General features: G+C 38.2%; 1 protein-coding gene across 4 annotated transcripts in view; it reads left to right on the plus strand.

Annotated features, from left to right (window-relative positions):
* LOC140002140 (glucagon-like peptide 1 receptor) overlaps window positions 1-19,209 on the plus strand; it is an 89,425-nt gene that overhangs the window by 9,743 nt on the left and 60,473 nt on the right. The window contains exon 1 of one of the 4 annotated variants that reach the window (XM_072035711.1): window positions 8,070-8,093. The exons of the other annotated variants lie outside the window; for them this stretch is intronic. The gene's annotated coding sequence lies outside the window, so the exon portion shown is untranslated. Of the gene's footprint in view, window positions 1-8,069; window positions 8,094-19,209 lie in introns of those variants that run through there. 4 annotated transcript variants of the gene reach the window in all.

Consider the following 19,209-nt stretch of genomic DNA (forward strand, 5'->3'; position numbering starts at 1 on the left):
CTTTTGCAGGTGCCTGGTAGAAGTTCTGGTTAATGCAACTACTAAGTTGTAGTGTGAACAGGTAGTAAAAATTATTTTTTTTTTTCAAACCTTCTGGGAGAAACTGACATGGTTGGTATCCAAGGGCTTCTATCGTAAGATACACTTCCTATCATACAGGGATTCCAGACCTCTCTAGGGTGCTGTAAAGGAGCTGCTGAAGAGTTGTTGTAAGACATTTTGACATACCAAAAAGGGTTACATGTACAGAAACATTGACAAGCTCTCTAAAATGTCAGGTGCCTTACTTCATGCTGGCTTGGATGGGAAAAACAAAACAATTTCAGAAGACTTGGTTTATAAGTTAGTCCTCTATTGAAGTTACTGCTTCATGAAATGAATGAATTTACTCATCCTGATTTGATCTTTGTGGTGTTCAGAGTCTGTCACAGTGAGCCATGGGGTGGCAGGGCAAAGTACAGGTCTGGTTTGGGAAGTTCAGAAGCCTGTTACCTTTATGACTGGCTGGGATGTGACTCATCTACAGACCAATCACTGTTGAGGAGTTTTGTACACAAAATCCAAATTCTTCTCCTTTTTGTTAGAGGGAGAATCTGGGCTTCAGCATATTTTTCCATTTGTTTCAGTAGGTGAGGTGAGTAGGAAGTGCAAGGCTTAAAAGGAGCACCAGCATCTAGGAATGTAACAGCCTATCTCGTATACTCTGATATAACCAGGGGGCTCCAGTGCTGTTTTGGAAAAATCCAGATCCTGAAAATCCTGCAAGTTCCACATACTTCATCTGCAGAAGTGCTGTGGCTATTGGTACTACTGTGTGTGGGTTACAAATAACAGATACAGCATTATATAACTGAATCAGTGATGCTCAGTTAGGTCAGTCTTTATCTTCCTTCTTTAGTCCTATTCCTCCAGAATAAAAAAATATATATTCTGCTGTACAATGCTAGCTATACACAATGGATGAGGCTTTTTTCCTCAATATATGAAAATTAAAGGTGGAGCATTTAATCTGAATGATTTGAAATAGCCATTGGTCTCTGCTGTTGTCAGATGTCTGCTGTTCTCTAATTTATTGCCCTTCTCATTTACAAACCATTAATAAAGGATTCATCAGGTACTATTTAAAATGTAGCGTTCTAAGAATGAAGAAGATCCTATTCCTTTTAAACTCAGTGACACTGCAAACAGTGCTCTCTTGAAAAAGGAAAATTGACAGGAAGTTATATGCTATTTACAACGTCACTGTGTGGTTATAAGCTGTACATCAAATAAATGAAGCTGTATTCGTAGTGTACTTCTTTCAAAAGCCCCAAATTCTTCCTACATACAATTTCTCTAGCAGAAATGTGAAGCATCACGGAAATGGTACAGAAGGCACTCGGGCATAAAGGTGGTCAGAAACATTCTGTTCAAATAATACTTCAGAAAACTAGCATCCAACATATTTAGTGTTGTAATAGATGCACTTTAAGTCTACATCTCAGTACTCCTGTGTTAGTTGAATCTAGCTAAGAGTTGACACATACTTCTTTTAAAAATTCCATTCAGTATCACACAACTTAATTCCCTACGGACTTCTAGGGCCAACTAACATTAGCTAAAGGATAAACCTCCATAAGATATCTTCTGTCTGTAGAATAATTCAGTATGTTCTGAATTTGTTCATCACTCTTTGGGGATTAAGACACCTGGTGGTAATGAATGAGGCTATTAAAGCTCTCCAGAATAAAACTGATTCTATTACTAATGAGATGTAAGGGTAAAAGAATGTGAGCTTTATAATCTGAACTCTTAATGGCCTTGCAAAGGTAGACATGGTTGTAAATCACAAGAAAGTAAACTGTAGTTTGAAACCGTATTTCTTGATTTCTTACTTGTTTTGGTGTCTGAGCTACACTGGTGTCTCAGTGTTGGAATGTGACGAAGTTTTATGTATTTGCTTGTATAGTTAGATAGCATCCATGTGGATGGGTCATTGAGCAGCCAAAGATTTCTTCATTTCCTAATCCATTTTTCTATTTTCTTGCTGTTTAAAGTAACTGAGTAATGGGAAATCATTTAACACTTCAGGGAAGCTTTCATCTTTGTCATCATTCTCATGTTCTTTCCCACTTTGCCACCCTACGTTCTCATTAATTAATTGTGAGACTGAATTTAGATACTGCATTTCATCAGTCAACACCTATTTTTTTGAGATGCAAACCTTTATGTATCTACTGACAACTGATTTATAATCAGCTGATTAGACCCAGGCACTTTATGTAATCACAGTAGAGATGAAATATTATATCGGTAGCAAAATAGGCAATTACATGGATTAATTTATTTCCCCACATATTAATTCTAGAGGAAATTGTTACAGTAGTGGACTGTTAGTTTTCTGGAAAAAAGAAAAAAATCAGCCCATGAGTTAAGGCAGCTTTAACTACTTTTACTTAGTGTTTTTTTTTTTTGTTGTTGTTTGTTTGTTTGTTTTTTAAAAAAATGTTACAGGCTTTCAAAATGGAAAAAAATATTCTCTTGATCTTTCTTTTCCAAGAAAGAAGATGATATTCAGGTATTTTTCTGTGTGTGTATTGTGGGAAACTCTCCAGACCTGCTCTACATAAAATGTTTCCTGTTTTCAACAATGAAAAGAAAAAAAAAGTCTGTGGGTGGGAATGGCTGGGAAGAATCTGCCTTCAGCTACAAAGAGTAATTGGGGTCCTATATGGGAGCAAGACATTTGTGTATGTGGGAACTGAAGGAGGAGAAGATGGGGAACAAACTGTACATGCTGTTGCTGTAGTATTCATGGTTAGTCTGGGTGATCAAAGGAGATGTGCCATTCAAGATAAAGGTTGTTGAAGCCAAATTGAAAGTTGTGGCTCACTCACTAACTGTTCTCTCTTTTTGAGTTTTATTTTAAATGGTTTTAATCAGTGTCTGCTCTTGCAGATAAAGGCTTTCTCCTAGGAATAAGGGTTGGAATTGTTAGGTAAGAGAAGCAGGAGTAGCTCAATTTGTTAGATGCATCTCTGTGACTACTACATAAGTCTGAGGGAACATCTAGTGGCTGATAGACGACAAGAAACATTCAGGTTTGTGCTTGAGTGGGTTCACTCTGTTCTTTTTAGATTTTTCTGTGCAAGATAGTGAATTTCAAACTTTTAATAGCATTCTCTCTTCCATTTAGGGAAACTGAGTTAGGTGATAACTCATTAAATGTATGGAATGTTAAAATAGGAAGATGGATTAGTGTTGTCTTGCACTTTCTATAGAAAGTAAGAATGGTTGTTACTACTACTTAACAAGATAGGATGGCCATGTATGTATACATGCACATCACCATAATCCATGAAGAAAAACGACCCTTTCCAAATTCCTGGTTTGGAGAAGAAATGATGGTAATTGGCTTCCTGGTGTGCACTTAATTCAATAAGACTGGGTGCTTGGATACTAATGCAACAGGTATGTTGGAAATATCTGTAATGGCTACAGAAATCAGAGTACTGAGCCCTTTCTGTAATAGAGTCAGGGCTGAAGGGCTATGTTTTTCTGAAAATGGTTTTTAGTTACTGTGTAATTGATTTGGAGGGTGAGGGGAGGAGGGCTTACAGCTGCACAGTAGACATCTTGATCAATGAGACTATTTGTGCTGTTAAACAGTATACTCTTTAAAGCCGGGCACTTAACGATGAACTAAGCTGTCAGTTGTTGCTACACATACTATTTAGTGAGCTTAAATGCTGACATATTGAGAGAACAAATCTAATATAAACATCCTTTAAAGTTCATGAGGTTAACTTTCTCCTTGTTCAAGCTTTCAATAATTAGTTCCCTTCATGTCTCTACTTTGTATTGCCCCTTGCCTGAACCCCATCAGGTTCCCCTTTTCAGGTCCAGCAACTTGGTTTTAACAGCCTGACTTTAATCTTCGCAGTGTGTTGTCCCCTGTTGTTTTTGAAAATACTCAATAGTTTATCTTCAGTAGAAGGACTTAGAGTTGTCTTTAATCTCGGCTTTGCCAATCTGTCTGAGCTGCTTGGCATAATGCTTAAAATAAACTTTAAAGAAAATTCATACCTTCAAGTATTTCATGAATATGATTACTTCAGAGAAGAGGAGGGAGAGGATGCCTTGTGTTCTAGCTAATCAAAAGAAACTAGGCTTTCAGTTAATGTGCTGAAAAGAACTTACATAAAAATCCTGTATCCCAAATGCTTTCTCTTGTCCACAAATTTCATCAAAGGCAATGATCTTTATGTTAATGCTACTTAATGGCCTCTGCTTTTTTATTGTTTTTGTTTTTTTTTTGTTTTTAATTTATAGCTGTTCTTATTCCTTACTCTTTCTTTATTTTTGTCATGCTGGAAATATTTGGAGCAAAATCAAGCTCTGGAAATAAACAGATTTATTACACTGTTCAAAGTGTCTGTATCCTGCTCAATGGACAGCTGGGATCAGCAAAGGAGAAAAGTGTTTCTTGAAAGGCAACATGTGCAGCAGATTCACTGGGAAATGAGAAGATCATTTCATAGCAAATTTGATGGTATTCCAAGTTTGCTACAAGTATGGAGTGACAGGCATCTGACACAGGAATATTCAACTTCAGTACTATTATGAGCTAGCTGTTTTGTACTTGTTTTGCAATGCTTGTCTTTTGCTTAGTTTTATGACACAAACTGGTATCTATTTGAATAGTTAGGAGTGGAAAGTGTCAGCCTACTTTGGTCTTGACTAAGTCTTTTTCTTTAGGCTTCTTTTCCCTCCCATCTGTCTTTTCCTCCACCCTAGTGCTGCCTTAATTTTTTTCACCATTTCTGGTCCAAGTAATCTGACAAGAGAAATGTTCTGTGGGTTAGTGTTCTTTCCACTGAAAGTTCTGCTAGAAACTAAGCAGACAAGCTGGCCAGTCTGCTGTGTGTTTGTCCAGCTGCCCAGGCTGCTTATCTAATGGGCTCCTCTAGAGATCATGTCCCAGCTCTGGCCAGAGTTGTCTTACTGTCCTCCATATAGCGAGTTACTGTTTTTCTAGGTTGTGTTGTTTTTCCAGTTGAATTCCATAAAATAAACCCTTCTGAACAATTCCTGTTTAGGCTATGGCTCTTTCAGGCAAGGCAAAAAAGAAACATGAAACATTTATATAGTGGTCAGTCTAGTGAGATCCTGTACTGAGCTGGGGCCTCGTTGGGTTTTAATGAGTGTCTGTCTCTTTTGTTTTTGAACAGCTAATAAAAATGCACCTCCTCCTGCCCTTTTAAAAAGTCTATATAGCTAAAGGACTCTCCTTTTAGGAAGTACAAAGGATGAATCTTTAACGAATTCATGATGCATTCATTTTAATAATTGGAAACTGTTATGTAAAGAATGTTGAGAGAGATTTGCATGCACAAAGGCTTATCATGAGGTCTAAATAAACCCTGGTTGCTGTAAGAGTGGAGGAGGATGTACCCAACAGTGACCTGAACATGGAGGTTGTTGGAGCACAAGGTTTTCCTGTACCTACAATTTCTATTCTGATCTTTGTCTATGGATTTTAATGTAATCAACGCTTTTTTTTCTCCTCTGTGCACTTACTCTTTCTACTGATGTAGAATTATGCTTATCTCACTTAGATCTCTTGGAAATTAAGATTTCATCCGTATACTTCATGTCAATCTTGGATATCTGTTAGCTACTGGCTAGAACTTCACAGAGTTTAAAATTTGCAATTCTACTGCTTAGTGAAAAAGAACTTTGTTTGATCAGTTTCAGCCTGTTGAAAGCTCTGTGACGTGAAGAGAGAAGTTGTGGTAGTGGGTTTCTTTTTAAAAGGAACACTTCTAACAAAATTGCAAGAGTGTCATGGACATCTTTATATGTTAATCTTAATGTGGAGATTTGCTTTGTTTCCGTAAGATTTTATATTAAAATATATATTTATGGATGTATATGTATGAATGGAGGATAATAAGGATGACAAATTTGGGTAGAACCCAATAAATAAAGCCAGGAAGTGAATGGTAACTACTAATGCTTTCAAACTGGATCCTAGTAAGGTCTTGTGCTTTGAATCTTGTTTTATACTCCACATACGAGTGGTAGAAGGGAGAGGAAGAATATAGGTAGTCAGAGGAAAAAGTCAGGTGAGTTCTAATGCTGCGTTCTCTGGGTTCTTTGGAAGGATGTAAGAGGGGGTTGCATGGGTGTACATGTGCACGTGTATGACTGGTAACATATGTACAGAACTTTAACATACGGTGAATAACATACCTATTTTAAACTTATGTAAGTAAACTTTCTGTCCTCAAAATTTATGCTACTAAGGCAAGAAGGATACCAGAGGTGACAGAGGCACTGCATCTGTACAGTATACAAAGTATCCTGCTTTGTTAGCTGTGAAAGCATGAAAGCTTTTACTGATCTCTATAAGCAGGTGTGGTGCACAGCCCTGGTAGCATAGCACTTCCATCTGCATATTTTTATTTGTTCATTCAATAAATTCCTTCTTCTCTATGGAAAAGTAGAAAGAAATGTGAACTACCATCTGAAGCACAAGGCTGGAAAAGTAAAAATGATGAGAAAAGAAAATATAAAAGCACAAATACTACTAACTTTGAGGTGTTCAAGATGTTGGTGATGTACCCAAATCCATTCTTTTAAGAAATGGAAGGGACAGCCAAATTAAGTCCAGGAATGACCGACAAAAAAAAAAAAAAGTAAAGCTGATATCAACAAGTACAAATCAATCAACAATTAAAAAATGCTATTTGAGATTAGAGCATCTGAAAAAGCTATGGGTAATGGGGCTAAGGACAACTATGTCAGAAACCAAATAAATCCTAACAGTGATGGGAAGTAGAAATCAGGTCTTCCCTCCCCAGGGCACCAGGGCGGAACATTATCATGGTACTGCATGGTAGCAATATTATAAAAAACTTAACTTATATTTGCCTTCACTAGTAATTAATATCTTTTTAATCTGATACTCGCACCACTATATTGTGAAAAGACTGAAAAAATAATCTAACATAACTAATACTAACCAGCTTATTATTTAGAGGAAAAATTATGTGTATTTTCATGACATTAGCCCCATTCTGATGAACAAAATTGCTGATATACTTCATGTTTTGTGAAGTCATTCCTTTTAAGGAAACTTATTTGCATGATTGAGTCTACTCAGACCAGAAATAAGCACCAGAAATAATTCAGTAGTGAGTGTAATTAGCCATAGTAGCAGATTGCCTAAGAGTGCAATGTATTCTCTATCACTTTAAGTCTTTGAACCAAGATTAGATGTGTATGAATAGTATTTTCTGGTTAATATAGCATGTGTGATGCTCTAAAAGGTGTTACAAAGGAGGGCAATGAAATTTTCATCAGCTGTGAGATTATCGTGGTTTCTTCTGATCTCAAGGTCCCTGTGATTGCCATGTACTGTTCCTGGTGGAAAACAAAAGGTGAAAAATCATCAGTGCTCTATTTAGTAATGGGTATCAACAAAGAAACGTGAAGGGCTACTTCGCCAATAACTGAAGTCTTCAAGTCTTTGTTTCCTTGTGAGTAATAAATACTTGACTCCTAGCATAAACATTTTTATACAGGGCGTGGGCTTTGTTTTAGGCTCCTCCTAGTTCCAAGACTGTGAGTAAGATTATTCTTGCATTTCCCTGTGAGTTATACTGCTGTTGCTTGCCTCTGCTTTGCAGCAACTCTTATCCTCTTGAATATTTTGCCTATTTAATTTTACCCTGGAGAGCTTGCCTGTCCAGCTCAGTGCAATGGCATGGATACTTATGCTGGCATAAGGAGAAGAGAGGAGTAGAGGGGGGTGTAAATGGCAGCCACTTTTTGGGAACAGAGAAATAACTTATTTCAACAGTAGTGCTGGTTTATGCTGCTTTAAATGCTGAAAGAGTTATACTGCAAGATGACTCTGTGCTCCAGAAGTGTATCTTAAGGATGAACTGAGATCTAAAACAAAAATACTTTGCAGAGTTAGTTCAGAGAACAAATTCTGTCTTGGGAAAGACGTCACATACAGCCACTGCTATTTAAGTTCTTAAGTGTTTTCTCTAGCCCCTTCTCAGTGGATCTGTTCTGTTCCTACAAGTGCTGCTTGATTTAAGGTTAGTGTCAAATAGGAAATATGTGGCCGTGAAACTACTAACATGGAACTAATGGAATGATTTTAATTCCTTTAAGTGACCTATCTATTTTCAGCTGTGAGTGGTTATTACTGCATGGTCACTGCTTCCATTGGTGCTTTGAAAATTGGAGGTGGAGGAGGGGAAGCTTTGTGTATAAGTTAAAATATTCACTTTGGCAAAAGTTAGGGACTTGACCGTTGGGGCAGCTCTTTCTTCTGTGTTTCTGTTTGTTCAGGCTGGACAGTTTTCTTAAGAAGAAGCTCTCCGCGTGTTTTTTTTCTTTCCTCTTTTTTTTTTTTTTTTTCGGTTGGCTTTTGAAGTTGTTTCACCCTGCTCTTGGGCTTTATCACATCTGCTTTTTGAGAACCAATGTGCTTGTTTGCTGTCTGAACAGAAGTCTTCATCTTGCTGACCTCTCCCTCCTTTTTAAGGTCTCCCCACACAAAGGTGAAGAGAAATCTGTCCATTCAGTTTTAACATCAACACAATCACAATTCATTTCTGTAACTTAAGCCACAAATGTCTTTAGCTCCATATACCCCTACAAGAGTATGGGAAGGAAAGAACCACCAAGGGGGAAGCAGGCAAGGACAGAGATAAAAACCTGCTAGAAGTGGTCTGAGGATAGGGTGTGGGGGAAAACTTGTGTTGTAACCTCCAGTTCTACTTGTATCTGACTTCCTCTGTGCTATTTACGGGAGGAAGGAGTGTAGTAGCATGTGGGATTGACTTGCAGGAATAATGCAGAGTCCTGGCTGCTGAATCTACGTGCAGTATTAATATCTCAACATAGTGTGCACAAGGTTAATGTGCAACTACGTGGACGTAACTGAGGTAAGAATGTAGACAAGGTGGGAAAACATAGAGTAGATTTATGTGTTATACTGAAGTGGAATGAAGGCTACGAATTCATTTCCTTATCCAAATACTGGGAGAGGGAATTGAGGAAATGTGCTGTTTGAGAGGGTTGCAGAGGAGAGAATTGCAGGGGAGAATAACTTATAAACTGGCCCAATATTGGCTACTAACAAATGCTGGAGGGTTGGTTTTTTTGTTATTAAAACTCAAATTTATAAAAACCCTCTGAGCTCAAAGGAGGGGATTACTAAAGCAAGATCTCAGGATTAAGCATATAGAAAGATTTTTAATTTAACTTCATAAACCTCTATATTATCAACAGATGCAGCTGTACTGTTAGTAACTTCAGAGAACTGATATTGTTGTCTCTCTGGGGAACCAAGGCCAAAATTCTCAGGTCTACTTCTTGGTCACCCATTTGCTTCTACCCAAGTGTTATACGCTTGGCATCTTTGTCTTTATTTCACTGTGATTCCAAAATAAAAACACTACAGTCATCCTTTTGAAAGAGGTTTTGTGGTAGCCTAATTCAGATTTGAGGAAAAGTTTGATCTGATTCCTGTGGTTCATAACTTGCTTTGCAGCTCTAATTTAAGAAAAAAACGTGATCCAACTTGGCTTGCTTGCATTTCTGTACTTCCTTGGTAGAGAAGGGCTGTAGGGAAAAACTGAGACAAAAACTCATTCTGGGTAATCTGATAGATATTTTTACCTGGGTGAAAGGGTGATTTGGATCCTGCTGAATCATTTGAGTCAAGGGTAATAACATAACAACATTGTTGCAATGGATTAGTGAACAGTTAGCTAAGCACTATTTGGAATTTTGTGATTTTGGAGTCTTCAGCCTGATTCTATGCAAAGCCTTAAATAAAAGCATCAACTTTTATTTACGTTATTCCTGTATTTAGGATACAGGAAAAATAAAGAGGTAAAAGCTAATATCACGTAATGGATTAATGCAACCTTTTTAAAAATTGATTTAACTCCTGTGTCCTGTAACTAGCTGAAGAGTGTCTTTAAATACCGTTGAAGATAGTGGCCACTGTTCATGGAGAATGGAAGAGATTAAAAAAACACAAGATACAGTTTTGGTTTTCTTATTTTTATTTTTTTTCATTCAAAGAAGCTGAATTGGTCTCTGCAAATAAAACAAAGGTAGAACTACAAAGAGGTAAAACCAAACGTGTCTCTCACATCTGCTTTTTGATTCATGCTTGTAATAACACTTGTGGAGGAAGACTACCATACAGTCAGCTAACAAGACCTCACAAATACAACAGACTGTTGTCAAGTTAAGGTGATGCTTTAAATTGGTGCTCTCATTAGAGTCTTTCAGGAGTGTAGCAAAAACCAGCCCTACGTAGGAATGCCAAAATTTTCTGTGCCTTGTCTAAAAAGAAGGTAGAAGGAAAAGGATGCAAGAGGTGGCACAAAAGCAGGAATGTAAACTTCATGTTGGATGGTCTCGAAGTGATAACACCACCTGGTTCCCTCCACACCAGGAACATGGCTCTGAGGATGCTGCTGCAGTCCTGCTGCAGTGTATTGTGCTAGATTTCTTCTTCTAGCTTGTATTCCCTATTGACTCTGGTGTCAAGGACTGCAAGATATTTCCATCACGCTAAGGATAAAGTCATGTGAAGATCATCCAGTATGAAGTTAACTTTAGGCATGCTGATTTGGTCCTTGGTTGTGGACCTGTGTTACCTCTGTTTCATATGATCAGAGTACAGTCCCTGGGTAGCATCTCAGTACACCTTTTTCATTTGTCTCATGACTTTTTTTCCTACTTCAGTGTTTCTCTGTATTAGGATGAGTTAAGACCAGCCTTTATGCAGCATTGCTCCTGTCTTGTTTTTGACAAATCAAGCCCTTGGAATATAACGTTTGGCAGCTATGTGGGTTGAATGCTGGAAATCATAAGATTATATGCTGGCTATAAAACACAATGCTGCATCCAACCAAATAAATGTGAACACTATTGTATATGCCATGATATCACAAAGATACTGTTGTAGGAGTTCTGGTCTGTCTAGGTGTGATAGACCCATGTCATTGTGTTATACAGAAGTGTACCTCTGCATTATCTTCTACGTAACGTTTGGAAAAAAGATGGGTGACGTCTGGAGAATGAGCTTCACTGGCAGAATTTCCTCTTGTATGGTCTGTTCTCAAATGCGTTGTAACTGTTGATGAAAACACTAGCAATTTGCAAAGGCACTACATATAATTGTCTTGGCAGAGGGGTGGGTAGGAGGGAAGGAGCAATATGGCAGATAATGGGACAATGGACCTTGAGCCACTGTGACAATGAGCTGCTGAGGGAGTTAAGTTGGCATTAGTTAAAACTGAAATAAACTGATGTCCTCAGCTAGAACTGTAAAAGCCATACAAATTTGATTGCTAAAGAAGAAAGCAATCTCTGAACAACTGTAGATGCGCAGAACCCATGAAATTATGTACTGGAGGTTGTTTTTTTTGTTTTGTTCTAATAGCTTTCTGGTGATTGTTTTATACCTTTTTTTTTTGTGGGGTGGGGGGAGGGGAGAACCAAACTTATTTTAAAAATATTAAAAAGAAACGAGAAGGCATTCAGTGAGAAAAAGGTCTTTGAAGGTTAGTATGTCTACTTTTTTTTTTTTTCTTTTTCCTTGCTATTGAGCCTATCAGAGAGGTCATAATGATGGGCTGGCAAGCTGAGGAAAAGCCTTATATTGCTATATAGGATTGGTGATCCTGGGGAAAAACAGCTAAATGTCTACCCCTTGCCCTCTGATCCTGCACCACAGCTCTGAAAAAGAGTGAGGGACTGGTAGTCATTTCAAAAGCTGTGGATCCCTTGGGACACTTCAGTGTGAAAGGTGAAAAGACTTAGTGTGTTCCTTGCGCAGTGAAAATATGGGTTTTATACAACCCAGTGATGTTGTCTTAGTCCCTAGGGTTGTGATGTAGATTATTGCTTCTGTTTTCTAGTGAAATCCTCTTTGTGCTTGGAAACTCAAACATTGTGATTTCCCAGCTCTGCAAGACTGCAGGCTCTGTCCATCTCTTTGCTCAGCCAGCTCTGGGATTGGACTGTTGCTGGCTGTTGCAGAGAAACCAGTCAGTTACCATCTTAAACAGATTTATTTTTTTATTCTATTTTTTTTTTTTTTAGAATGCACTTGGTTCAGTATGTCACAAAGAACCAGCTTAGCTAATTGCATTTTGAACCACAGTAAGAGCCAGAAGTCCAACTTTGACAGATGTTCTTCGCTTTGTTTTGCTTCAGCAGCTCAGACATTTGGGATGAGTCAGCTGCCCAAATGCAGGCATCTAGTGCTGCTGAAAACGTCCTACAGTATTCAGGGCCATGTGTAGGACAAGCAGGTGTGTGGTGCAGGTTGTAGGGGAAACATGCACTTCTGCAACTTCAGCAGAAGCCAAAGACAATTATGCTTACTGGGAGAAACCATGATTAAGCATCTGAACTCCACCTTAAGTCTCTTCCTACTTTTTCAGTATATTTCTGTGTATATTTTTCTGTGTATTTCTCACTGCCCATTGTGATAGTAGACATTATTGTAATATTTTTAATGGAAGGCTGCTATTCTTCCAATACCACTGGCTACACTTTAATCTCTAAAACTGTGAGGGTAGAGTGAAGAACTCCTCTCGTTTTGTACTTTGTAGTTTCCCATACTCCCATAACATTGCTTAGCTTTGTCATCATTCCTTCCATAGTGTTCTTAGAGCTACCCATTTGTATCTGTCTCAAAATGAAATTTCAACTCTACAACAGAGCAAGCAAAACAGAGTATAACCGCATCCATAAATGTCTTCTATAGCGCACTTCACAAGCCATGTTCCTAGGTTTGCAATGCATTTCTGCTGTCCAAGAGTTTGGTAGTTTCTTCTGAGTTTTTGCATTTTTCTTCTCTCTGCGTAGTTGCTCAGTATTTTCTTCTGTCATTTTTATGACTGGCTCATGTAGTAAGTCCTTGACAGCAACATTTACCAGAACAGATGAAAGAAGTAGTAATGAAAATAACATTTTTCTGGAATCAATGACTGTCAAAGTAAATATGTATCTGTTTCAAATGTATAAGCATGTGGATTCGTGGGTCCTACAGTAATCAAAGAAGAAACCTCTATCTGGGCTGGAAAAAATTCTTTATGGGGCAGAGAACCTTTGTGGGTAAGTCGTCTTCCGAAGTATGTCCATCACTGAAGACAAATGATAGAATAACCTTTTGAAGGTAGGTTAGTACCAAATTTTCAGGCTGCCCTACCTGACCTAAGGGAGGTTTTTTGTTTGTTTTTTAACATCTCTAGAACATAATGCTTTATTTTTTAGCATGCTGAAATATTAGGCTCCACTTTATACCCTTGATTTTATTACAGTATACTATGAAAGTTGATTTAGGTATTAAAGCAGTTTGCTTTGACATCTGTGCCTTTGAATGCCAAATACTTTGCCTTGATCCAGAAAATAATGGGAGCCAGGAGATATTATTCTTACTGAAATATGCCTTGTCAAAACAAAATTTGAGGATAGGAAGAGAGGACTGGTAGGTTTCAAAACATGATTGAAGCATCGTAGGACAGACCTGAGATGTTTGGTCCTGGAGAGGAAACCACTGTGGTCAGGGCTGAATCCTCCCACCTGTTCAGACAGTGTATGTATTTGGAAGAATTTGTGCAATGATAAGTCAGTTGAACTGGGAGCTGCCCCTGCCTAGCCACCAGAAGTACTGAAAACAAGAATATGTCTCAAATCAGGTTTTTTTTGGGGGGTGGGGGTTCTTTAAAATGCCTGACCCAAATCTCAGCACAGATGCTTTCTACATTTGGAAACCCGCAGTTCCTAACCTTCTTTGGGAGGTGTATATGCTTATCCTCTTTTGTAATTCAGCAAAGAAAATGGGGATGAGGAGCAGAGGGGGAAAGTGCTCTGTGCTGTTTGCCTTATAGGCTCCCATGGGAGCACATTCCGCCCTTTCTTTTGAAGCTGTGCCAGGATGCATACAGGCAGGATGACGTGCAGACACTATTTTCAACTGGGAGAGAGGAATGCCTTGAGATTATGCTTCTGATTTTAAATAAATTATGTGTATTTTTGTCCTTGACTGGGGTGCTGTTTGCACTCTGAGTGCTATTTGGATGGGATATTTTGAAGCTGCTTGGGTGGAGGATGAAATGGAATTGTTGGGGGGAGGGGGGTGCTATTTTGTGTGTCTTTATTGAAAGCCCAGTGTTACTGTTCACACCAGAGGTGTGCTGTCAAATTCAGGTGAGTACCTCTGAAGAGAAAAGTTAAAGCAGTGTCTCTTCTGTGCATTGATAAGCTTTAAGTGGTAGTTGAGTTTGCTTTTGAAGCTTTGAGTTCAAAAGGTTGATGTCATAAAATCTAAGAGGGATGGAATAGAGAGAAGGGTCTCCAGGGTTAGACAGCTGGTGAACATTGTACTCAAGATTTCTGTTTATCCAAGTCCTGGGACTTCTCCTTCTTGAAGGTCTCATTGTAAGTGTAATGCTGTTGCAGCTTAGGAGGAAGGTCAACTCCCTATAGTCAGGGAGTTTCTTGCTGAATTCAGTAGCACCTTTTGTGAGGAGCTCATAATTTGCTGCATTTGCTATCAGAGAGGATGTTGAAAGGGTGTTTTTTCTGTGGTGCTCTTGAGCTACTGAAGTCATTGGCTCAATTAGTAACCAAGGAACAGAAGTGTTTACAGGAAAAGCTAGAAGCTGGCAATAGACTCTTCTCTGAAAGAAAAGCTGTTTTGATCCACTGTTTGTTTTTTTTCTGAAGAGTGAGGGACTTGTGCAGAGTGATCCAACTGCTGACAAAGTATCTTGTAAAATACGACTTGGGAAGAATAATGAATGTTATATTATCTGGTCAGTCAAGCAGCTCTAAAGAAGGGGCTAAGCATAATGTCTTTATCTCAAAAGTGTCACTTAGTCTTCCATAATGTCAGATAATTACATTAAACTCAAAATTGGGTGATGTAATATGTGAAGAGAAAGTGATGAACATGGAAATCTGGGAGATATCAGATGTTCTGAAGTGTGATCTCATTTTATGATCTCTGGTAAAGGTATTGCAGAGGTATCGAATGATACTTCTCTGGTACTATATGTAATACAGGTAGCACTGACGTTGTTTTATGCACCTCCCCTTTGACATACCTTCAGCCTTTAAAGGGATTGGACTGTTAGTGGTGTTGTCTATAATGGATTCATTAATCTCCTTATAAATCATTCACTGTCTGTGCAGTGGATTAAGTAGTTACAAAATCAAGTTAAATTGTGCATATGTGGGGTATGTGTGGCAAACCATAAAGCCTCCTACTATGCTTACATATTTCCAGACTCTTTGTTTTTCAAGAAGCATTGCACTGGAAGGACTGATCTTCTAGAAGGTTGATTTCTCATGTCATGAACAGTGGGGCAAAGCACTCTAATAAGGAGCAATTAGTTTTTTTTGCTGTTGCTGCAACTGCTGAAAAACTGTAACTTATTCAAATAGGCAGTTGAGCATCAATACTTGCAGGACTTCTCTAACAGGTGTATAATAACAGAAGTTGGGTCTTGACCAATGTGTTTAGGGAGCTAGTAAGAGCATCCTGCCATTCATATGCTTTCGTATTTGCTGTGAATTAGAAGTGGAGAAAAATTATGATAAATCGCAGGGGGAGCAACTTTGTCCTCTGATTAGATTGCCCTGTTACAGAATTTTGCTGTGGTACAGCCACTTTTTTTTTTTTTTTTTTTTTAAAACTTCTACTCCCAGAGATACTGTTGAAGGAAAGTGTTTTCCCAAAGCTTGACTGTATTTAACCTCTACAGAAATTAATTTTCTCTGACATTGATGAAATGTGTAAATCATTCTTTCTGATGGGGGAGACTGATCTGTGGCAGCTTACTTCCTTCCCCCACCCACCTTTCACCTGTGACCTTGGTTGGGCAATAACCATCGGTGGTGGCAGTGATGAATGTGTCTGGTTGTGATAGCTGAACCTGGCTCAAGGCTCATTTGGGAGAGATGGATCCAAGGAGCATGCTAATGGAGCATGCACCAACCAAATATGGCTGGTATGTGAATATGACAAATGTTCAGTCATCTTGCCCCACAAATTCTGGACTGCCTGGAGCCTGTTGAGCTCTCCTGTATGGCAGCTCAGGCGGGCTGCATACCAGGATTTGCATACCAGGATCTTCTTGAGTAGGGGATGCCTTCCAAGGTTACTCCTTGAGGTTGAGAGATTCCTTGCCTGTGACAGATGTTCAGTAAGTGACTAATAGCTAGCTTGTTGAAACTTTGCAAGTAATTTTCTAAGCATGCTGAAACTTTTGTTATCTTAGTGAAGTGATATAAAGGATTGATAGTGCGTATAGTCCTTCAGGCATAAACTGTTAGCTCTGTGATTGGCATAGGATGTGGCTGTATCTAGACTTCTTGGAGTTTGGATGGCCAAATGGACTTCATTATGAAACTCGTGACTCACCGTGAGGGTCTTTCTGATGTTTTTAGTCTGACCATGTCCTCTATGCAGTAAATAATCAGGTGACCTTGCCATCATGGATCTAGTTAATGTCACATTTAGGACTTCTGTTAAATTGATGTCTGAAGATTAAACCCTGTTAAATCACTATTTTCATCAAGATATTGATTATCTCTTATCTGTTACAAGTCAAGTGTGTATACTTCCTTTTGTGACATAATCACCTTGAATTTTCTGGGATGAAATGTCACAACAAATATTTCTGGAATTGCAGTGTTGTGCTCTCCCCAGTTTGGGCTGTGAACTGAGGACAAAACTCTTGTAAATCTAAGCCTATGTCTATGCTAGGAGTTAGAATAAAGCTGCGAGGTGTCTAACTTGCTTCCAATTTGCCTTTCATTGCAGCAGATGCACAGCTTATACTGACACAACAGGCAATGCAAAATGATTCTTATTATACAAGAAGGAATGTCAAATCGGAATGAACACACAGGTAGCAATGTGCAGTCTTCAGGTATCTTGGACTCTGCTGTGCTGATTCTGAGTGGTAAAGTCTTGAATTAATGTTGTATTGGATGTTTTATTGGCCTCTTCTTAAAATAAATAAATAAAATTTTAAAAGTAACTCAACAGTATTTCCAGGATAAAAGGAAGTGTTGCCATTTAGAAGATAATAATTGAAGAAAACAAATGCAAACATAAAGAGGTATTTTGCTTTCTATCTCCTGTAAGATGTTTTATATGGTGATGGGTGAAGAGGAAAGATGGTAATCCTGGGAGTTGCTAGCTGTATCTGAAACTGAGAAGTTTCCCTTCCACTCTGAAATTTCATGGTGTATTTTATCCAGTCTCAGCCCCTTCAAGCCCCTTATATCCTGTGCTCAGATTTCACTATATTAAAGTAGTGCCTTTGTAGCATGGCTTTCCTGGGATCTCCATGGATGCTTTTTCTGTCAGAGCGGGAGTAGTTTCAAAGATGTTAGAAAGTGATTAAAATGCTTTCTGTTACAGTAGGATCTATGAAGATAAATGATGGCTACAGAAAGAGGATTTTCTATAAAAGTGTTAAGGCTTTGTAAATAATTCTGTCTTCAGACTACTGAGTGAGCTAATTTATCACTAAAGATTAATTACGCTTAATTATATACCTACACTGAAAGCCTCACAGTCTGTGCTCTTGCCTGTCTTAATTTTCCTGCATCCACTTTATGCTACGTAGGCTGTGCCATTACTCACCTACTTAATGTCCTTCATCCATTCTTGCTTTCTGACTCCTCCACCTGAAGTAGTCAGCCATGTTTCCATCCTCTTCCAGAGACTCTTTGATATATCCTCATCCAGCAAAACTACTGGTAATGCTTTTCTTCCTGTGGCTAAGTATAACTGGAGGGTGAGGGGAGATGACACAAACAAAATACAATGAAGTGGCGCTTTTACCAATAAAAATGAGTCCTATGATTAATAATGTGATATAGCATTTGCTCCAGGTTCTGTGTACTGACCCAGAGGGTCTTGCCTTCATATCAGCATGCTTAGTACTTTGATATTGCAGGAGGAGTTAAATCACTTACCAAGAAAATATAGTACCTCTTAGTTGAACAACAGCTCTCACTGTAAATCTGTGTGTAAGTGACAGTTTGTGGTCATGTGAGCCAAAATCTCTGAGAATGGGAGATTAGGATATAATAAAATCAAATTTAAACTAATTTGGTAACAAAATGTGGCATGTAGTTGAAGCAAAGTAACCTGTTCAATAGAGAGTTCAACCTATGTAGTCCTGGGACTTATATTTGGTTGTCTTAATACTACCAACTACAGATAATAGGAACTTGTCTACCAAATCAGTCATCTCCACAAAAAGGCATTTCTAATTATTTTACTCTTATAGTTTGCTAATCTCCTTCTTAGAGTTGTCTTCTCCCATTATGAGAAACCCCTCTAAATAGAATGTTTCTACTTTTTCATTAAATGAAGGAATAGAGGCTTGCTTTTTTTCCTAAACTGTAATTAAAACTGGTTATTCCTGTACTCATGAAGACAATAGATGAAAACTTGATTTAGAAGAAGGTACTTTGTTTCAAAGCTTTTCTGACTCCAAAGAGCTAGTTTTCTCTTAGCTAATAGTTTTAGGTTTATGGCAGTATTTTAAAAAGTAGTCTCTAAATGAAATCTGTATGCATCTTTTGCTTTTTAAATTATTAAAAGAAAAGCAGAATTTGGATTAACTTGATATAGTCATTTGTGTGCACAATCAACAGTTATCTTTGGGGAAGATGTGTGACACTGAATAGATTGAGAAATTATTCTGAGTCATAATTTAAGAGTTCGTTCTGAATTATGATCTTGAAAAATTTGTATGGTGATGAGAGGGTGGTAAAACAGTCTTGTTCAACTTCAATATCTACCCTTGTAAGATGAAGCATTAAACAATACATAACCTGAAAGTTACTTTTAAAATCCTATCTGGGACAAACCTGGGTTTGAAAGTTCTTCTGTCTCTCCATACCAGTCGTTCATTTGTTATTCAGCCTATGTAGATGGAATTTTAGTTCTGGAGTTCTTGGTTGTATGTTGTTCCACGTGCATCCCTAACCCTAATTTAGATAATGTTCTCTTTGTCCTTCAGGTATGTTGAGCATAAATCACTATGCTTCAATTTATTTCATTCTGTACACACATGGGGTTAACATTTGCTAGGATGCATTCATTTTTATACTGAGAACTTTATTGCAGACAAACTTTGGCAGTGT

This window comes from Anas platyrhynchos, chromosome 3 (assembly GCF_047663525.1).
Source record: "Anas platyrhynchos isolate ZD024472 breed Pekin duck chromosome 3, IASCAAS_PekinDuck_T2T, whole genome shotgun sequence".
Classification (NCBI taxonomy): Eukaryota; Metazoa; Chordata; class Aves; order Anseriformes; family Anatidae; genus Anas; species Anas platyrhynchos.